Genomic DNA, 9154 nt, shown 5'->3' on the forward strand with positions numbered 1-9154 from the left:
CAGATTCATGTTTTAGTATGGCCTAGTCAAAGTCCTGACGGGAATCCAATAGACAGTTTGTGGCAAGACATGAACACCGAAATTCACAGACATTCTCCATTAAATGTGACTCCTTTTTTCTACAAAGAACGATGTCCATAGATTTATAAAAAAAAAAAAAAAAAAACTTGAAAAGCAACATGTTTTATTCCTTCAAGTCTACAATTTTGCATCCTTTTTTGTCTATCTCAAAAACTTTATAATAGAATAATTTGAGATTTGTATGTCACATAATGTGAGAAGGTCAAGTGGAATAAATACCTTTACAAGACACTGTCACTAAACACCTTAGAAGGACAAATTTAAATAATACATTTAAATAAGAAGCAAAAAACAAGGAGATGGAAGAACATGGTTGTGATGTCACCAGGTGCACAAAGCTTGTGTCTGGGAAAGAGGATGCTACTGCAAATAAATACTATTTAACGACAAAAGAACAATGGAAACTGGCAATGGCATGATGTTTTATAGGTCTATCTATCTATCTATCTATCTATCTATCTATCTATCTATCTATCTATCTATCGATCGATCGATCGATCGATCGATCGATCGATCGATCGATTGATCAATCGATCGATCTATCGATAGATAGATATGACTTTGATGTGGGACAACACATGGACCGGCCCATTGGCGGTCCATGTGTTGGGGGTCACCCCATCCCGGTCGGAAACCCTCCTCCTCCTCCTTTGGGGATCTCAGCTCTTGCTTATGCAATCGTGGGCGACGCAAGGGTTAACGTCGTGACGTGGTGCCCCTGAAGCGTTGACCCGGCGGGGGCAGCGTGAGGTGCATGGGGGCTGCATGTGCGTAGGGGGGCGCAGAGAGAGAAAGGCGAAGCTGTAGTCCCGTTTGGGAATAGAGTGCAGGAGACCAGCGCATACATTTGATGCTTTGGTTTAAATCCATGTCTGCCCTGTACAGGTTCTTTCACGTAACTGTGAATATCTGTGGGAGGGACACGGGGAAGTAACTCCGCTTTTACGCGAAGGCTTTTGTGGATAAAAGGCTGCGGGGAAGGACGCGCAGAAACGCTGCAGACTTTTTAACGCGAGTGCTAAACGTTTATTGCGCCCCTTTTAATTGAAGCCGCATGTGTGTGTGTGTTTGCGGCTCAGTTTGCCTGGGAGGAACAGGGCGTCTCTAAAACTCTGGAAAACAGCTATAAATGAATACGTACAGACACATGTAGCGGGCATTCATGGCAGCGGTGATGAATCTCAGAAAGTTGGGTAAACCGTGACCTCCGGGCGGCAATTAGGGCCGATCATTTGCCAAAACAGCCGCCACTATAAACAAATATCAATTAGATCTCTGGAGAAGGACTGATTGCTGCCTTTTCATGCCATGCAGGGTCGAGGTATTCCGAGAATTAAAAAAAAGAAAAACATCCAAGGACTTGCTGTGGCCATATATAAACATATATATCCATATATGTCCGTGGATACACGAATATGATGAGCACACACACACACACACATATATATATATATATATATATATATATATATATATATATATATATATATATATATATATATATATATATAGACATGCACACACAGAATCATATTCAATAAATTAAGGGTCACTTGTAAGATTAAAAATGACAGCCTTTAAGCAAGTATTAAACATATTTTTCATTAAGCCCACACTTAAAAACGTATTTTTATAAATATGTCTGATGTTTTCATTCATTGTGAGCTAAAAAAATGATAATCATTATATATATATATATATATATATATATATATATATATATATATATATATATATTGTGATATATATATATATTGTGATATATATATATAAGTATTTATATATATATATATATATATATATATATATATATATATATATATATATATATATATATACATGTGTGTAATAAAAGTGCCTTTTTCATAATATTCCTATTTATTGAATCAATAGATAGATAGATAGATAGATAGATAGATAGATAGACAGACAGACAGACAGACAGACAGACAGACATACATACATACATACATACATACATACATACATACATACATACAGACAGACATACATACATATATATATAGATGTAGATAAATGCTCCAGCTTCATGTGTATACTCAGTTTTAGGCAATAATAAAAAACACACAAGCCGACATTGCTTAAAAAATACGGAAACCAGTTTACTCCGTAAAACAGGAATATTGCGTTTTAGTTTCTTTCACTGGAGATGTTTGAATTGTAATCAGGCTTGACTGTAAGGTTAAAAATGGTTATTCTATCAACAACATCTACTTTCTGCCTCTGGCTGTCAGTGCCGTGGTCGCTCTGGTTTACTTCTCACCTTTTTCAGCAGAGATTTAAAAAGTTTGTCAGTATTTCAGTAAGAACTTATCCCATCATCAAAAAACAGGTTTTATTCTGTAGGATGAGCAAAAGTATTTGAATAATTTGAATTTTAATAGATTTAGCTGAATAAGTAACTTTGTAGGTTGCTAAATTTAGAGAACTTCAACTCAGAGAGGTTGATTAAATCTAGCTAAACAAAAGGGTTACGCTTATTTTATGTTTCAAATTCTAACAGTTTGTTTTATCAGTGTATAAGCTGACTTAACTCCTTCCTTTTTCTTTGCTCCATCTTTCTTCTTTCTTTCCTTTTTTTGGGGAGGGGGGGGGGGCGCTTAGGAAAGGGGGAGTGTGACCCATAAGCCTGCTTGATGATGTCCCTTTGCCCCCTCCCCTGATGAAAAGAAAGGGGGTGGGGTGGAAATTCAAGAAAGCCTCCATAGACTCCGGGCCGACAGCGCATGTGGGAAAGATGGAGCAAAAAGGAGAGTTTATCCATCAATTTTCTGTTTAATGTCAGCGCTGCAGAGAGAGAGAGAGAGAGAGAGAGAGAGAGAGAGAGAGAGAGAGAGAGAGAGAGAGAGAGAGAGAGAGAGAGAGAGAGAGAGAGAGAGAGAGAGAGAGAGAGAGAGAGAGAGAGAGAGAGAGAGAGAGAGAGAGAGAGAGAGAGGACTCGTCGCCCTGACATAAATTTGCTATTATACAGCAGCTTCACGGAGACGCACATCCAGAGGACCCGGCGCGCTGCGTACACGCGGGGAAATCCCTGCGTGGATCAATTCAGCGAGCAGTTGGTGCGTAAGTAAGCGGAGCGCTGTTTAAGCCCATGCGTTTGGATGCGCCTTGTAGTTTGGATAAATACCTTGAGCTATAAAACGCGTTGACTCTGCTGGTACTACTGCGGAAGATTTTATTTTATTTAAAAAAATATATATCGTTCAAGCTGTTAAAGAGGCGTTCTCTAATTAAACATATTTTACCTGACTGTTGTATTACTCCATTGTTCCTTTGCATCCCTTTCCCCTAACCTTTCGGAGACCTTTAAATAACAAACAGCTCGCAGATAGACGAGGTTCTTAAGCTGTTTGCAGTAAATACAACAAAGTTTGTCAGTGTGCCCGGAGGGAGATGGGCTCCTTGAAACGCATGACTCCCATTATGGCACACAGCGTGTTTTACTTCAGGTATACGGTCTTTATAGGAGGCAGCTGCAGTGGATCCACCTTTTCTCTAACACACACACACACCGGGAGAGCTTTGGTGGGCAGAAAAGGTCTGATTTCTGGCAGAGTGATAAAGTGGAAATTAAGTTCAGATTTGAATTGTAAATTGTTCCTGGGGTAGAATTTAGACTTGATATTTAAGGAGATAAATTAGATTAAAAGTATTGTTATTTAGTCTCATTCTTATAATAAGACAGACTACAAAGAAGTTCATACAAAGAAATATACTTTAGCATTTACTCACCAATACTTTATAGAGTTGAAGAAAAGGTTTTTAGGTAAAAATCCAGAGGCATTTCCTTTTATTGGACTTTTTACAACACACACACACACACACACACACACACACACACACACACACACACACACACACACATATATATATATATATATATATATATATATATATATATATATATATATATATATATATATATATATATATACCTACTCACATCATTTCCTATATATATTCTATTTTCCTTCCATTAGATGTATTTTGATCTGATTTATTTATAACTAAATTTGCTTTATTTCAATAAAATGTAGGTATATTAATAATTTATTTTATGCTAGTTATTTCTGTTACATTTAGTGTGATTTAATTTCAAATATTGTGTAATTTAATTTCATATAGCATCATTTATTTTTTATTTTACTTTACATTTCAAAGCAACAGCATGCACAGGAGTTTGAAAACTATTAAAGTTTTAAAAAACTCTTGAATGGTTATTTTTCTTAGTTGGATAAAACCCTGGGCGTAAGTAGAGGGTGCCCATTAGCTCTCTTGAACCTATCACTCCACTTTGTAAAATAGATTTGTGGTGGTTTGTATTTTGAAGAAGATAAAACCATCTAAATAGATTGTATGCAATGCGGCTTTACTGAATAGGGTCATAGAAATGATTCTAATAAAAACATTTAAAGATTCATCTAAGTGCTGGTTTATTCTCCATTTATCTACCACGAACTGAACCAGTATATGTGGAAAAGAAAACTGGGATGGATTTTTATGCTCTGTGTATTTTTGATCAACGTGGATATAAACGTGGATTAAAGACAGCAGAGCTGAGCAACACTTGCTTGGTTCGTGTGGATTGCATATTCCAAACATTTATTTTTCTTTTCCAGAATCTACGATTGTGTTGTCATTGCTGTGATCTCATTAAGACACAGACTGCCCTGATGTTAAAGTGCGAAGTTTCCCAAAGGCGTTCATCTTTCTAGCTCTTTCCCCCCCCCCTGTCACTTTATTGGAGGAGTCGGTTTCTCACAGAGCTGAAGGAGCTGCTAGAGAAGGTCAGCTGACCTCCTGACCTCATGGCCCGTCCTGTTCCTGCAGGTTTTTTCTCTTTTTCTAAAACACATTCCCATTCTTTTCAGCGCTTCTCTTCGACTCTCGGTGTTCCGGGTTTCTCCACCCGAGTGGGACATGTTTTAATGGATCTCTGAAGCTCGGCAAGAGAAACCCCGAGCTCGCTATTCAGTTCCAGCGTCCCGTCACCGTGAGTGTGCAAGTGGGCGCACGCACGCGTGCAGGAAGTGATGCTGCCTTTTTTTTTTTGGGACGGCAAACATGCCAAGGCGAGGTTGGCACACGGGGCTGAAGGGATGCTGCGGCGTGTCAAGCACTCGGTAGAGTTAATCCCGTCATTTGCGTGTGTAATATCAACATGCGAGTTCACAAGTTGTCTGATTCTAAACTCCCGTATCAGCTGTACACAGGGCGAGCAGCGCAGCAGGGAGGCACGCTATAGCTGTTTATGTTGAAATGGCAACGGTAAATAAAGCCTCCACCTACATGTACTGACGCTTCATAAATAGACGGAGGTGCTTTTCATCAGCTTGTCCATACAGGCCTGTTTGTGCGCTGCCGGATGTAGAACTATATAGATTTTTTTATTATTATTATTTAATGCCCAAGCTAGTCCTTCTGTCACCATAACCATATTCTCTTTCTGCACTATTTCATTATTGCAGTCTTAAAGATACTATCCAGTTGTTGGTCTTTTCATAATAATAACAATCATTTTTATTTCTCACTGCCACTTTTTGCACATTGTAATGAAATGTGTCTTCTGGATTTAACCCACACCCCTTGGGGAGCAGTGGGCTGCCAGTGGGCTGCACCCATAGGGAGCATTCGGGGGTTAAGGTCTTGCTCATGGATCCCGAGGGCCAGTCCGTGGGATTCAAACCAGGGAACTTGCGGCCTCTCCAAGACACAAGCACTGTGCTCTCTCACCATGAGGCCATCACTCCATCAACACAATTACACTTACAGTAAAGACACAGTTGGCTGGTTAAGTATGGATTTCCACAGCAGGACTTCCCACAATACAGATTTTTTTTAAAAAAAAATGCACACTGGAGATGAAGAAGAGGCTTATTCTGGTATGTTTGCGTACAGGTTGATGACATCACAAGAGGCACAGCAATAAAGTTGGTCGATTGGTATTAATACGTGCACTTGAAAGAGCAGATTTCTTAAAACAGCGTGTAAATAAAAATAAAAATAAGGACTGATCAGCTGCCTGGTGTGATGTCATGAGAGGCATTGTCATGTGGAAGCTTGCTTTTTTAGATGGTGGGTGCTGACAAAATAAGGATTCATGAGAGAACAGCAAAATGAACATCAAAAACGAGGCAACTGTAGCATTTCGTCCTATAGCCAGCCAGCTGCATGTAAAGTGAATGTAACTGATTTCAGAAAGGAGTCTGGCTAGTAGCCTTAAAGGTGTCTGGATGTGCTTCAGCCGCATCTCCCTGCTGTGTGTTATCTCTCATTCCCGACTGTTTCGCGTCTCCTGACCCGTCGTGAGCCTCTCTGCCAGGATGATCCCAAATAGCTGCCTCTGGCCCGGCTGCGTGCGCACACAGAGAGGAAAAGGTCATGTTGTTTTTGTGTCCAGTCCACTTCTGACTTCATCGCGTCTGCTCCTGTCGTCGCCGAGCCAAATTGCTGTTTGCTGCAGCTGATGTTTACAATGTGGAAAGAAAAGCGGTCTGAAACGTTTGTCCCGTCACATGGCCAGGGAGCACAAATATCTACTGGGTCATTATTGGATAGTATAGCCAGTGGTGGTGGTGGGGGTGGGGTCCTGATGAGGTCCTCTCTTGGAAATTCTCGCCATTAAACGGCCATCAGACAGTATCTGGTGCAATCAGGATAGCTGGCCTGCACAGAGGGCCTCCTGGGGGAGACTACTCTCCATTTGGACCTCATTTTAAGCCAATGTGTTTCCCGTTGATTCTAAATTGTCTGTGTGTGCATGTTTTTTTTAATGCGGTCCTATACATTTGGAAAAAGTTTGTTTAGACAGTGTTTCATGGAGCCATGGGGAAGCAATTTGTATTTCACATATGGCAAAAAAACAAACAAAAAAAAACTGTACATTCACTTTATTTTAGGCAAGACAAACTCCACAACACTAAATTTAGCATTTGCTACATTAAAGATGACATTCATGTTGTTGTTTTTTTCCATTAACAATTGCCCGCTGTTAATAAAGACACAGCTTAGCAATGAAGAAGAAATTTCCACAGCAAAAAAAAAAAAAAAAAAAAAATTTTGAAAGCTGCATGAAAGAAAACCCTCCTGGTAATATTGCTTTGTGTGTGTTTGGGTCATGACATCACAAGAGGCCCCAGAATCAGGCTGACCAGCTGGTATTAGTAATTCCTTCACGGTCAGTCGGTGGATCAACCAGGAAGGACGAATGACGAGGCCGACTCGGAGTGGTTTTCCTATAAAACGGCGAGTAGAGCGTGTGCGGGGCGAGACCGAGGTCCGACAAAACCGATCCGAGTTTGTTACGTCATTAACCGCTGACAGCATACCTCTGCAAACATAAAACATAAACGACTACAGATAACCTACTAGTTGAGAAACAGTCTGGAGTTTATCTTGAATCGTTAATTCCTTGAACCTTAACTATCTAAAGGGGAAAAAAATGTAATCTCTGCACATAATCAGCACTGTTAGGTTTATTCTAGGCAAGTGGTCCAACCCGGATATGTTTAAAATGTGTGTGGATCACGCCTAGCTGGTGCCTCCTCACATGGAGACAACACTTGGCGGATGAGCCACATCTGACAGATTTCAACTTAAATTCTGAAGCATTCAAGTGACATTCCTGTCTGCCATGGTTCTTTTCAAAAGCCACCTTTAAGTGTTTCATTTTTACCTGGTTTTCCAGAGATATTCTCACTTCCGGTTCAAGTGACCGCTCACTAAACACTACAAAAGCACATCTGGGGGAAAAAAAGTGTACTTAAAAATGTTTCAAAAATAAATAAATAAATAAACAACATAGAAGGTATGCAAAAAATAAAAATAAATAAAAAATAGTGCCATTATGTCTTCTGTGATGTCATAGGAGCCAGGACGGTGCTTTTAAGAAGGTTGATTTTGTCTTGACTGCGTAACGTGTTCACGTCGTAAGAGCAAAACAAATGGAAAAAGTAACCATGGCACGCTGCTGTGTAGGTGGAAAACTGCGTCAGAAGTGAGCACAGAGCTGTCTGCCTGGTAGCTTTAAAACAACCATATGAACAACAGCAGAGGAGGGAAGGAGTTGCCCGGCGTCTGAGGCTGGAAAGCGGCCACGGACGCGCCTCGCTCCGGCGCTGGAGACGAGGAACGCAGCGAGAGGTGGAGAAGGGAGAGGGGAGAGGAAAGAAAGGAGGAAGACGTGGAAGGAGGAAGCGAGGGAGGGGAAGGTGGAAAGTGTCAGTCAGGAACGCTTCATTGCTTGAGGACAATCCGCGTGCGGGACCGGTCTGTTTCAAGAGCAATCAGTCAATCCGCATTAATTACCCCCCACCCCACCCCACCCTTCCTCCTCCTCCTCCTCCTCCTCACCCCACTGGCGCACGGGCTAGAAGGAGGCTGGGGAGGAGGGGTGCTGGGGGGGTGTCGTGTTATGCTTTCTCTCCCTCTCTCTCATCCACACACCCATCCCCCACCCCTTTTTTTCTTCTTTTAGGTGAAAAGGAACCAATAAAAATCAAGCAACAAAAGCCTTTTCCTTGTCCCTAAATAAATTAAATGCAGATTTCTGTTTTAAGTGGCAGCCCCCCCCCCCATCCTCTCTCCTCCCTTCCTCTTTTGTGAGCTGCGGAACAGGATTCTTTATTGTCCCCCGGTCATTAGTGCCGTGGACAACACTGAACGGGGAAAGGAAGCCATTTCATAATAAATGCACCCACATTTCCCTGGTATGGGGTGCTGGATGGGTCCAGATTCCCCAACACTGGGTCTTGCTGAAGTAATTCTAGATTATTTTTTATTTTTTTGTTGTTGCTTTATTTTAACTCGCAGATACACACGTTTTCTAACCGTATTTGATATGTAAAAAAAAAAAAACTGCTGCTCTCCTGCGGTTTAAATTAAAGCGCAAATAAGCATTGAGATTGCACAATTCATCTATGTGTAGATAAACTGAATGGCATCTGCTTTTGTTTTGTTTATCGTCTAAAATGATCTGAATAAATAAACTGGAATTACAATGAGTCAGTGCACATTTTACTGTTATTCTACTGTATACTTTTAAAAAAAAATA

General features: G+C 40.6%; 1 protein-coding gene across 1 annotated transcript in view; it reads left to right on the forward strand.

Annotated features, from left to right (window-relative positions):
• Window positions 1–3056: 3056 nt before the first annotated feature.
• Window positions 3057–9154, forward strand: part of bahcc1b (BAH domain and coiled-coil containing 1b) — an 80687-nt gene continuing 74589 nt past the window's right edge. The window contains exon 1 of the mRNA XM_036142428.1: window positions 3057–3161. The gene's annotated coding sequence lies outside the window, so the exon portion shown is untranslated. The remainder of the gene's footprint in view (window positions 3162–9154) is intronic.

The sequence above is a fragment of the Fundulus heteroclitus genome, chromosome 10, assembly GCF_011125445.2.
Source record: "Fundulus heteroclitus isolate FHET01 chromosome 10, MU-UCD_Fhet_4.1, whole genome shotgun sequence".
NCBI classification, from domain to species: Eukaryota; Metazoa; Chordata; class Actinopteri; order Cyprinodontiformes; family Fundulidae; genus Fundulus; species Fundulus heteroclitus.